The 13,097-nt window shown below is 35.1% G+C and overlaps 1 pseudogene; it reads right to left on the reverse strand.

The window, feature by feature from the left end:
- Window positions 1-11,107: 11,107 nt before the first annotated feature.
- Window positions 11,108-13,097, reverse strand: part of LOC107545910 (ras-related protein Ral-A pseudogene) — a 31,301-nt pseudogene continuing 29,311 nt past the window's right edge.

The following is a 13,097-nucleotide window of genomic DNA, read 5'->3' on the forward strand; positions in this document are numbered from 1 at the left end:
TTTGTAGAACTAGGAATCAAGACCTTGCTTGTTTCATCCCTGAGAGAGACAGGGATGCTATCAGTTTCTAGAGGTCACCCAGAATTTTGTTTCTTCCACAGGCAGGAGTTTTTGTTCTCTATAGTTAGTTAGCTTCTTCAGACAGAGTCTATTTGATTTCTTCTTGTCAGAGTCTTACATAATGGTTTTGAATAAAATTTTCCTTTCCATTTTAAGAAAGTGTCAGAATAATTTTTTTCATTACAAGATAAAATCTTATTAAATAAAATGACTATAAATTGTGATAAGCTTGTGAAAGCACATGAACATTAAATATAATATGGAGAAAGAAAAAAACAACAGTGGCAGGGGTGGCAAAGGTTGGATACAAGAGTAAAGGAGGGATCCTCTTTAAGGGTCAGCATCTCAAGTGACCTGACAGATGAGAAGGAGCCAGATATTTGAAGACTCTCAAAGTAAACATTCTAGGGAGCCGATGAGGAAATTCAAAGTACCAGAAACAGAAAAGTCTTGCAGTCTCAGAGAGAGAAAGAGACCTGTGAAGCTAGAGTCAAGTTAGTGAGAGGTAACTCATTAAGAAATGACGCTGATATAGAAGTTGTCGTTCAAATTTTATTTGTATAATTTTAAAAATCCTTCCCTTCTTCCTAATTCTCCTGTAGGATTTATGTGGGCAGAGAACGTAACCATTTTTCCAAATATGTATATCCCTGGGTCTTAGCACAAATCTAAAATTTAATTGTTCGTTGGATATATTAAGCTTTAAAAAAATTTCCAGGGTTCCCTTCATTCAAATGTAAAGTGAGGAGTGATAAAGTCTAACTTTTAAGTGTTGAGGTAGGAATTAAATGTAATAAAGATTAAATAATAACAATACTTAGCTTATAATAAGTACTGAAAATTCTTAAATCACTTAAGACTCATAATAATTGCTTTTTAAAAAAAATATATCTTTATTGATTTCAGAAAAGGAAGGGAGAATGAGAGAGAGAAAAAGGCCAATGATGAGAGTCATTGATCGGCTGCCTCCTGCACCCCCCCGATGGGGGATCGAGCCCACAACCCGGGCATGTGCCCTGACCGGAATCGACCGCCTGCACCCTAGGTCGATGCCCAACTGCTGAGCCACGCCCTACCGGGCAATAATTGCTTTTCAATACCGACATTCAATCTGCATATGTTTAGTAAGATGGTCACAGCATTGTGCTAAACATTGAAGAATAAAACCTTTGAAGAATCCTAAACGCATACTGTTAGTATGATGTAGAGATGTAAAAACAGCATGGGGTTAGAATTAGAGAGACAGGGATTTAAATTTAAATCTACCCTCCCTGATTTTCCAGGTGTTTGATTTTGGTAAATTACTTATCCTGTCTGAATGCCATTGTTCTTATTATTTTTTAATGGTGGCAATAATACATATATACCAGGGTTGTTATGAAGATTAAGTGACATAATACTTATAAAGCCTTTTGACCAAGGAAGATATAAAAAATATTATTTTATATACTATTGAGGGAAAGATGAATCTCCAATGAAAATTGACTTAGTGGTATTTAATACATTTAATATTTTATATTTTCCAAGAAACAAATTGGTTATAAGAGAATTCAAATTTAATGTCTATACTACCCACCTATCATTTTCTAAAGTACCGAAAAAGACCTGTTTCACAAATGCTATGTCCATAGACTGACACTGACTTAATAGTGTGAAACTAAAATAAAAATAAGCCAAAGAATAGTTTTTATATGTAGATAGATCTATTTTATTAACTAAGAAGTAAGTAAAAAAAAAACACCAAAAAAAACCCCCCTGCAAAACATCAAATATTACCACCCCAGGAAGTGGAGTCTGGATACTCTAATTAATTTTAATGGAAAAGTTGAATACTTGAAATGCACAAAACTTTGTGTGCAAATAATATATTTCACAGCTTTTTTCTAAATACCTCTTGAAGAGGAGTCCATGTATCATTTGAGTATATGTCAGTGCAATTTCATCTAAACCAAATGGCATTTTCAAAAACTTTTATATCTTCATTTAATGGTTTCTTCCAGCACTGCAAGTATTAATAGATGATCAAGTTGAAGAATGTTTGTTCTGACCTTCACGTAGCTCCATTTCATTGGTAGCTTAATGTCTCTTACAAAGTACCTGAAGTGCATTAAGTAATTTCTCATTTCTCTATGATTCCATGATGCTTTTGTCACAAAACAAATGATAAATCAATAGATGTGTAGAAATCCAAATAAAAGAAAAGGCCGGAATAAGATATCTTTTACTTTCTTCTGACATCTTAATTCTTAAACCTTCAGCAGAAAAACATCTAGATATCTCAAATGTACTGTTTTTCTAGGCAATTTTGTTAATTGTTAGATATTTGGTGAAGAACAAAAAGCTCTCTATGTTATACATGTCTATTTTTAATACATAAAAGCAAGACATTAAAAAGCGATCAGAGGTATGGCACATTCGAAATGATACATAAGGGATCTTTGAAGTACATTCCACAGAGTCATATTTATAAAGCAGACAAATAGCTCATGATCCTGGGTAGCATTATTAATTAGGCAGGGCATGGGGGATGTTTGCCCATGAAATGATGAAACAACAAATGAAGAGGTGAACATGTTAAGAGGATTAAGAAGTTCAGCGAGCAGAGTAATACCGAAAATACTATGAAGTTAAATTTGCATTCAGCCGGGGAGTCGAGAGTTCAGATCAATTCAGAAAGGGGTGGATCTGCGTTAAGGAAGCCTACAAGAAAAAAATCCCGTTGAATCAATTTTTAAGAAACCTATTAGAGCACAGTGTGAAAATTAATATAGAAAGGGGCATCCAGAGAGCTAATAAAATGGAAAATGCAAGGCAAGTATTAACTTTAACCAAATAAAGAAGTATAGGAGGAAGGAAAGCTAGTAATAGAGTTAATAGCACTTGTCTCAGCAGTGAGCAAATGTTTACGTGGAGGCAGAATGTCACAGTGCATAAGAACACAAGCAATGAAACTAGGTGGCTTGGGGTTGAATCTCAGTGTTGCCCCTACAGGTTGTGTGACCTTAGTCCTAATTCTGTACTGTGGCTTTCTTATATGTGCATTAATAGTTCCTTTATCATTAAGTGTGTTCATAGATAAAATATGCTTAAAACCTGAGCCCTGTAGTCTTCTGTGTTTTGGTAATGATACCTGCTGTATTAGGTAAATTGATGAAATAACTCATACAGAGAAGGTGAAATAAAAACATACATTTGTTTATTGAAGAACCTTAAGATCTAAATCTTTTAAAAATATTTTTATTAAATTTACTTGGGTGACTGGTTAATAAGATCATAGGTTTCAAGCGTACATCTTTAATAATACAGAATAAAACACAGCATTAATTCCATATTATAACTACAACCCCATTTCTCAGATCCATTTTTTGTTACCTACACTCTTTTTGCTCTACAAATTCTGTCATCTGAAATATTGAAAACTACCAAGTGTTCATTTTTTCCCCACTGTTTTAACACTAGACCAAGAAACAATATTCTGTCATTTAAATTATTGCAATTCATTTTTAATTGGTCTCTGGCCTCTACTCTGAACACACCTAAATGCCAGATTGATCTTTTTAAAATAAATTAAGTCATTCACTTGCTTGAAATCCTTTGATGGGTTCTCATTTTACTTGTAGTAGAAGCCAAATCTTCATCAAGGCCTTATGAGGCCATACACAATCTGTTTCCCTGCTAGCTTTGACTCTCTTCGAACCTTACCTTTCTCTCACCACATCAAACGCACAAAAATCAATGCTGTTCCCCACAGATGCCATAACATGAGCTTCAGGGCCATTGGTTGTAAAGAAATCCCAATGCTTTAACCTGTCAAATAAGTGATTAGCAACATTACTTTAAATAGGTCTTATGTTGGACAGGCACCAGAATTTATTTTTGTAAATTAACATAAATTGGGGATACTATTGACATTAAGAAATTATTGTTGATTTACACACACAACACACACATATGTACATATATATAAATTCTGCATGCCTATTAAAGCCAATACTTTATTTTAAAAGTCATGTGAGAAAAACTTCAAAAATTGAAAAGGTGATCAGTTTTTGTAAGCTTTTGAGGGCGATAAGAAGTAATTTGTGCTTTGGCACTCGCGAATAATGTGGCAAATGAGTAGGAGCCATTCAATTAAAAAAGTTTATTTAAAAAAACAACTGTAGGCTCCGGCCAGGAAGCTGGGTCGATCCCCATCAGGACACATACAAAAATCAACCAATGAATGCATAAATAAGGGGAAAAACAGATCAGTGTTTCTCTCTCCCTCTCCCTTTCTCTCTCTCTAAAAATCAATAAATAAATTTAAAAAATAAAAATAAAAAGTGAAAAATGAAAACCCACAGTTTTCTAAAGGAAAAATATATGCTACATGAGGAGCAGCTAAAGAACTTGCAAATTAATGATAAGAAACTAAGATTTAGGTGAAATTAGAAAGTATTTAAAAATATGTAGTCCAGCTGGGCGTGGCTCAGCGGCTGAGCATCGACCTAGGATCCAGGCGATCGGGGTTCGATTCCCGGTCAGGGCACATGCCCGGGTTGCGGGCTCCATCCCCAGTCAGGGGCGTGCAGGGGGCAGCCGATCAATGACTCTCTCATCATTGATGTTTCTCTCTCTCTCTCCCTCTCCTTTCCTCTCTGAAGTCAATAAAGATATATTTAAAATATATATGTAATAAATATTTTATATTGATAAACATGACAGCAAGTTAAAAATTTTCTAGAAGACTAAGGCAGCACAGAATGAGGAAAGTTTTGTCATAATGATATCTGTCTGAAAATGACATGACATCGTAAAGAAAGTTTTATTTTGCTAGTTGTATACTAGTATAGCCTGAATGCTTACTTGGAAAACTTAAAAAAAAAAAATTATTCAATAGTCAGTTTAGTTGTTAGAATAGAAAACCTTTAAGACCAATTTAAAACGTAGTTATTTCCAGCGTTACAAGTACCTTCAGGCTAAGGCACTCAGTAACCTGCCCTCTTCTTTGCCTTTCCATGCACTTCTTATAAATCATACTGCACAGGCTGCCTGCCCTTTACTGACTTCTTGAACACTACTCACTTCTTCAACTGCTATTTAATTAGTTTATATGTGGCACAAATTTAAAACACATAGGCTAACTGTGCATCATCAAATAATGTTTAGTAAATCTATTTTAAGTAGAAATAAAATGTGGATGCTAATTATGCCAGCCTAAAGCAAGGTAAGCAATAAGCACTTAATAGTTTAAAAGTTTATGAATATTTAATAATATATTAGAACTGTAAGGGAATTCTAATGCAAGAGCAATCCACCTTGTTCCATGGGCAAAGACTAAAGTTTCATGATGAAGCAAATCAAGAGACTATTTATCCTTATTTGTTGAATATTGCTGCTGCTTTTTACGATAATCATGAGTAAATTCAATTATTTCATATACTTTTATGAATATATTTCGAGAGAGAAAAGCTGTGTAAATTCCAAGTTATGTCAATGGTAGTGTAATATTTGATCTTCTTAAGTGCTAAAATCCTAAAGAAGCTTAACAAACATGAAAAGATTCTTATTAATTTTTACATCTTGGTTGGAAAATTGAACTTCCTCTTCTCAAATCATTTTATCAAGTGAATATTGTAGGATGAATACTTTTGTTTGAATAAATATTTGGATTTAAATGACGATATGTATTTTGAAATAAAGGTCAGTATTTCCAATTCATCTTTGAAACTGTCTTGCACAGCTTGACTGGGACTGTGAACAATGGTTTTAACAATGGCTTTAACGACAATAGCATTATTAACCCTCTAAAGTGGACTCAATCTGATTTCATATACAGACCTATCATTTATAGCTCTGTGGCCCTGAGTAAATTTTTGTACTCAATGAGCTAAGGATCTTTATTTGTAAAATGGAAATAAAGATGAATTTTTTTCCATCTTATAATATGGATCTTGTAGTGTTATTGAGAATTAAATAGAATTAAACTTCAAAAGAAACTAACAATATATTTGAATAATTTTGGCTAATTCTATAAATGTTGTGAATTCTAGTTCTTTTTCTGCCAGCACCATTTTCTCCGACAACCTTGTATAGAGGATCTCAACCATAGTTTAGGAAACTCTGCACAGAACTCTTATCTAACTCACTGTGCTTCTGTAGGTAGCACTTATTAGAACACAGCCATGTTCATTTGTTTATTTGTGCAATTTTTCTATGGATGCTTTCATGCAAAATCAAGCAGTTGCAACACACCATATGGGCCATAAAAGACAAAACTATTTACTATCTAGCTTTTTAAAAAGTAACCAGTTTTTAATCCCTAGTCTAGAAAACTACAGAAATACATGAGTATGCTTTATTTTACCCAAATTTCTGATGAATTCATGCACAGCTGCTTTTATCATATCTTTCTGAAATCGTTTTCAAAATCATTGTATTTACACTTTCGATTTATTATATCACTATTATTAAAACTAATAAGATTTCAACACATCAGCAGTCTAACTTGATTGTAAGTATGTAGTATAGATTTATGATTTTCTAAGGTTTAAATTGTGCAGATAGGATATCATTTTCCCAGGTTTCTACACTTTAAAAACTCTTAGAATTTTGCCTGTTAAACTCCAGCTTTCAGCTATTGCCCTACCTGCTCATTCCTGCAACGTTATTTTACACGTATTCTATGGCAATGAATTTGCTTCATCTTTGTAACTCCTCTCGAGTTAAAAGGGATTAAGCTAGGTCATTGATCACTTTTCTGCAAATGTAGAAAATAACCCTCCTTTTACTGCAAGTGTGGGAACCCTCCGTGGCCGACGTTAAGGAACTCAGGCTGGTACCTTTCTGGCAGAATACTACTTGCCTATATCTATGCAGTAATCCTGGATAACAATTTTTGTTATTACTTTTAATTACCTTTTTTTCTCTCAAATTTTAGCCAGCTTGTGGAGGTGATAGAATTTTTTCCATGGTGTTTCGCATATTTTAAGTAGGAAAACTCATTAGAATTAAGATAGGATCCTTCCTCCCATATTCAATGTATACTTAAAAATCACATAATCTCAATTGTGCTTTTGTTAAGTTAAATTTGATAATTTGAATCTAAAAACAAGGTAAAAATATTTTAAACAGTGATTTGTGTTAAAAAATGTGCTTGAACGATAACAATGAACTTTAAAAACTATGCTGCCTCTGTTTATGTTCTGTCTGTCTCTCTCTCTCTCTGTCTCTCTCTGTCTGCCTGTCCCCCTCTATATATATGTATATATATATATGAATATATATACACACATATGTACATATGTACAGAGAGAAACACACTGAGGGACAGATAGATATAGATTAGATGTATAGAAAGTTTATATATAGATATAGATAATTATAAAAATATATTCTAATACATATATGAATATACAGAGAGAAGCATAAATATAGATAGTATATAGCTCGTGGATAGATAAAGATATTGAGGAGGCTCTCTTTGTTAGGTCAAATGGAATAGTTCATTAAAGAAAGAAATATGTATTCTTATCTCTTTACCTATTCAAAACTAAGTCCATAACTCAAATACTTAAATGCAAAAATTTCAAAGCACAGTAATTCTGAAGGAAAAGTTATTGAATATTTTGAGATATTGAAGATGATAAGGAATTTCTAGCATAAATTTTAAGACATACTCAGATTCTACTATATATATTCTTCAACTAAACTAAACCATTAATAATAAAAACTTTCAATATATAAAGAATATTTAAAAACCATAAGGCAAATTATAAAATAATTAACCCAAAAATATACAATAAATACATTTTATAAATTAACAGTTATTTCAAATCTATATGAGAAAAAGTAAACATTTGAACTAAAAGATATTTAAGATGATCCCTTTAAGCTTTAGCTCAGCATGTGGACACTAGCTAGACTCAATATTTTTGCATCCCTTACTGCAAGGTGCAGCAATGTAACTAGTATCTGGACAATTAAAGCAAATAGAGTGTTTTCAGACAACAGATCATAATCTTATAAAATATTTTTTATACTTTGTCTCTGCACTTTCTCTTTTTTCATGATGCCTGGAAAATGGGAAGAGATAGAACAGTGCCTTGAAGTTCGAGGGGACGCCACAGATTGGATATGTCACCCCTGGACTGTCTATTCACCTCTTACATGAGAGAAAAAGAAACTCTGCCTAATTAAGCTATGGTATTTTGAAACCTCTTTATTAAATCATTTTACACAGAACCCTAACAAATAAAAATAATGCAGTGGGGACACACTTCTGAAGTGATAAGAAAACGTTTACTTTGTGGAAGGAAATTTGATACCATACATAAAAGCACCTTAAAATAGTAATTATCTTTGACTTAGGAATTTTACTTTTAGACAAACAAATATAAACAAACAAACAAAAAATAACATAAGCACCCAAAGATGACTGTGTATAATAGGAAAAATAAGTAGATAAAATGTGTTTAACGGTAAAGAACAAACTAACACACTTTGCAGCGTTCGTTAAGGTGTAGAGTTCAGCCGCTCTTTCTGCCCCCTTCCCTCTCCTCCCGGGCTCCATTCTTCCCCTTGGCCTCTAAACCTCCTGTGTCTCTAGTATTTTGGGAATTTAAACAGCTTATAACTTCCTCAGGGGAAAAGTTGGAGAATTACTTCTTAATTAGATTATAAAGCACAATACTCTGTTTTAAACTCTGAAATGTATGTATTGTCTTGCTAGGCTTTTAAAAAGACAGCTATAAAAGCTAACACTCCTGCTGCATTTCAAGATTATTGGTTCAGAATTTCCTTAAGTAATTAAATAAATCAGTACAAATTATAGCGCCAGGAGTTGCTTTTGACATGCGATGTTTTTTCAAGTGTATTTTCCATTGTTCAGTTACTGTTTACATTCAGTATTGCTCTGTATTAGTTTTAAATGTACAGCAAAGTGGTTAGAAAATTATGTACTTTACAGAGTAGCCCCCTCCCCACACACACCGCTGCTTCAAGTACCCACCTGGCCCCATGCATATTTGTCATCATATTATTGACTATATTCTCTGTGCTGTGATCGACATCTCTGTGACTCTTCTGTAACTACCAATTTGTACTGCTCAGTCCCTTCAAGTCTGTCACCCCCTCCCCAAGCCCCTTCCCTTCTGACAACTCTCAGTCTATTCTCTGTATCTGTGAGTCAGTTTCTAATTGGTTTGTTTGTTTATTTTGTTCATTAGATTCCATATTTCAGTGAAATCGTATGGTATTTGTCTTTCTATCTGACTTATTTCACTTAGCATCATACTCTCTAGTCCATCCATGCTGTCACAAAAGTTAAAATTTCTTTTTTTTTTTTTTACACCCAAGTAGTATTCCATCACGTATATGTATGACAGATTTTATATCCGCTCATCTACGGGTGGGCACTTGGTTTGCTTCCATATCTTGACTATTGTAAATAATGCTGCAATGATGGGCAATCTTTTTTTTTTTTTAATCTTAGAGAGACGGGAAGGGGAGAGAGAAACATCCATCAGCAGCCTCCTGCACAGGCCCCAACTGGGGATCAAACCCACAACCTGGGTATGTACCCCAACTGGAATCGAACCTGCTACCCCTGGTATACAGGATGATGCTTCACCAACTGAGGCACACCAGCCAGGGTGTTGTTGTTGTTTTTAAGGAAGTTTATTGGTCTTTAAATGGCTCAAATTGCAAATAAACCAATTGGGTGGTGGCATCAGCTTAAGACATGTGATGTGTCTTTGTCAGTTGGCTTCATAGCATCTCATTACCCAGAAGGGGAAAGGTCTCAAAGCAAAGTCGCGATGTTATTGGTTAGGACCCCTGGTTAAATAAGGCCGAGCATGTTTTCTGCACTATGCTCAGGTTTGATTGCTTGATATTAGCTTTAGGAAAATGTAGCTACAGCGTTCTTCTTTATGAACACAAACAGACTACAAATAGTCCTAATAACTCCCATATAGCGAAACTGTGATCTCCTGAGTACAAATTTAAAAATTCACAGGTGGCAAGCATGAACATTTTCCCAAAGTGTTCTAAAGCAAAGTGCATTAGCACTATTGATGTTTTTCCTATGAGTGCTCCAAAGAGAGAAAAAACTTGACACATGCTTGCCACTTGCCGAAAGGGATTGCATCATAAGAAAAAGCAGGTTTCTTAAACCTAACTAGTACTGAGTCATCATTGTCTAAAATTATCTTATAAGTATATGCTAGCCCTTCATTTTAAACTACTGTATAATTAATTAATTTTTAATTAAAACAATCAGGAGCCCTGGAACCTTACTTTGAAGAACCAGAGTATAGCATACATTTTAAATTTGGACAGACTCCTAGCAGACAGTTATTTCTCAAGAACCTTCGATACAAAAGTGTACTCTTTGCTAGGTATATATTCTCTCACCAGGAAACACAGGGCAATGGACCCATGGCACCATGGCACTAGTGAGGGCACACCCAGAATGATGTAACCAGGTATTATTTTGGTTTCTAAACTAAGGCATATTCAAAAATTTCCATTTGTAACTTTACACCACTTTTCTAAGTTAATCACCAGGCAATTTATTCAGTTTCACTGATAAATTACTCTCAATTTAACTATATGCAACAGTCATGCCAATAACTTTTCTTCTATATTTTGCATAATCATTGTTTAAAAAAAGTGGTACAGTTTATCATAGTCACAGTTGTCATTTTGGAGGAGTAGAAGACCAAGACATTTAAAATGATATAAAATAGCCTTTCCTGCCATTTCCCACCACCAACGTGCCCTTTAACAGTCTAAGGAAGGCTGCCATCAAAACACAAGCTCATACATTACATTCAGGACCGGGATAATATAGGCAATTATGGAATACATTGAATTTTGCTTCTAGGAGAAACCACATTAATTTCTTTTTTAAGTGAACCTGACTTTCAGTGCAGTCCTAATTCATGCTTTTAGTAATATATAACAATTTCCAAAGTGTTAAAGTAATTTCAGTCAATTGAGCCTTTAATGCTTATAAATTACATTTATTGGTTTGGTCAAGATAAGAAAGGAGATTGGGCTTTGGTTATAAAATGCAGCATCTTTCTCTGGTTCTCTTGGCTAAACTTTCCCTCTTTGTTTCCTCATATTTTCTTTGCTATCCTCCATCTCTCTGGCTCAAATTCCCCTCATTAAATAAAAAAATACCTTGTTGACTGGCATGTGTGGCTCAGCGGTTGAGCGTCGGCCTAGGATACAGGTGATGGGGGTTCGATTCCCGGTCAGGGACATGCCCGGGTTGCGGCTCCATCCCCAGCAGGGGGCGTGCAGGAGGCAGCCGATCAGTGACTCTCATCATTGATGTTTCTCTCTCTCTCTCTCCCTCTCCCTTCCTCTCTCTGAAATCAATAAAGACATATTAAAAAATAAAACAAAACAAAAAAAACCTTGCCAACATTAGCACCTTTTAGCAGGTTCCCACATAGTTAACAGTCCATCGATCTGCTCTGGTTTTCATCTCTTCTTCAGAAACCTGTCCTTTATCTTCTAAATCTCATTGGTCACCAACCAGCAGAAATGGAACATTCTCATCTTTTTTTACTCTTTAACATCTCCCTTAAGGGGGCTGTGGCTGCAAAGGATTCCATTTCTCTAACAGAGGACATGCAGAGAGGCCTCCCAGCTCTGGCAGCAGTTGTCTCTAATGGCAGTGGAGCCCTCCTGCCTCCCTGCATCTGAGACATGGTTCTGCACTCCCTGCCCAGCCGGCACTACTTTCCCCCTAGCCTCTGCTTTGGTTGGCCCATAGTCCTCCACAGGCTCATCCGGCATGAGCTGTACAGTCAGAGTGGACTTGCCCGCACCACCAACGCTCATCATGATGGCTTGTGGAAGGCCAAAGACTTCTGACCCTTGGGCTTATTTGCACCATCTCGTATCACAGAGTTTTCACCGAAGGATTAAGAAGAATCTGCACCACAAACCACTGGGCTGCCCTGCGGGCACCTGAAGGAAGCCAGGCTGAGCTGGGTCCTGTGAAGAGTCCTCCACCCTGGTCTGGGAGGCTCCACACCGGGAGCAGCACAAGGCTGACTTGCAATCATTTAAACTCTTTTTGAATGACCAGAGGGATCCTTTTAGCCTTTATCTATAGATTTCAAAAAATTCCTGTTCTAAAATGTGATCCGGTCAAAGGATAATGGGTACATACTGAAAACAGATACACCATTTTTCCTTTTGGGGACTTTTGATTTATTTTAGCATCTAACTAAAGAAACATTAAAACTAATAAACCTACCTCAGTTTGTCAAAATCTCTGAAGGATGCTTTGTTTCACTTAAAAAGTAGACTCTGAGATTCTTTGGAAACTTTTGCACAGAACTTAAATTTTTAGTTAGTACAGGTTATGCTAACCCATAAATAATGGAGACCAATTAAATATGGGACTAGATAGATTTCTTGTACTAAATTCATTGAAAGTCATTTTCAAGAGAAATACAAGAAAAAAATCTTGTAATCATATTATTTTATCAATGCACCTTACTTGATCAATGCATAAATATTTTCCCCCATTTGAACACCTTTAAAATGGGGAAGTTTCTTAGAATTTACTCCACTTTATCATTGTTCTTAGCCACGATGCAGTTTTGACAAAGATTCCACTTTCTGACTACATACCGATGTGGATATAACTGTTTAAGTCGTTGTGTTTAGAATTAACTTCTTTACATTATTGACACTACATGTGGAGTTAATGTTACCTCTAATTGTCTTCACAAAAATTGCATTATAAGTTGGAAATAAAATTAAAAGTGATTTTTATATATCCCTAGCAGGAAACTAGAGGAGAGGGTCAATACATTGAAAACAAAGATAGTGGCATAAATTTGACATTTATGAGACAAATAATCATGGGTGGAGAAAAGACTGCAATTCTGCATTTCCTTGCAAAACATAAAGTGAGTGTCGTATGGAAGTTAAGAGTGGGAAATACATATATGTAAATGATAATGGGTTACAAAAGGATTGCTTGTCACAGGATGTAAAATGCAACTGAGGGCACAGGAAATTGCAAG

This window comes from Miniopterus natalensis, chromosome 3 (assembly GCF_054644295.1).
Source record: "Miniopterus natalensis isolate mMinNat1 chromosome 3, mMinNat1.hap1, whole genome shotgun sequence".
NCBI classification, from domain to species: domain Eukaryota; kingdom Metazoa; phylum Chordata; class Mammalia; order Chiroptera; family Miniopteridae; genus Miniopterus; species Miniopterus natalensis.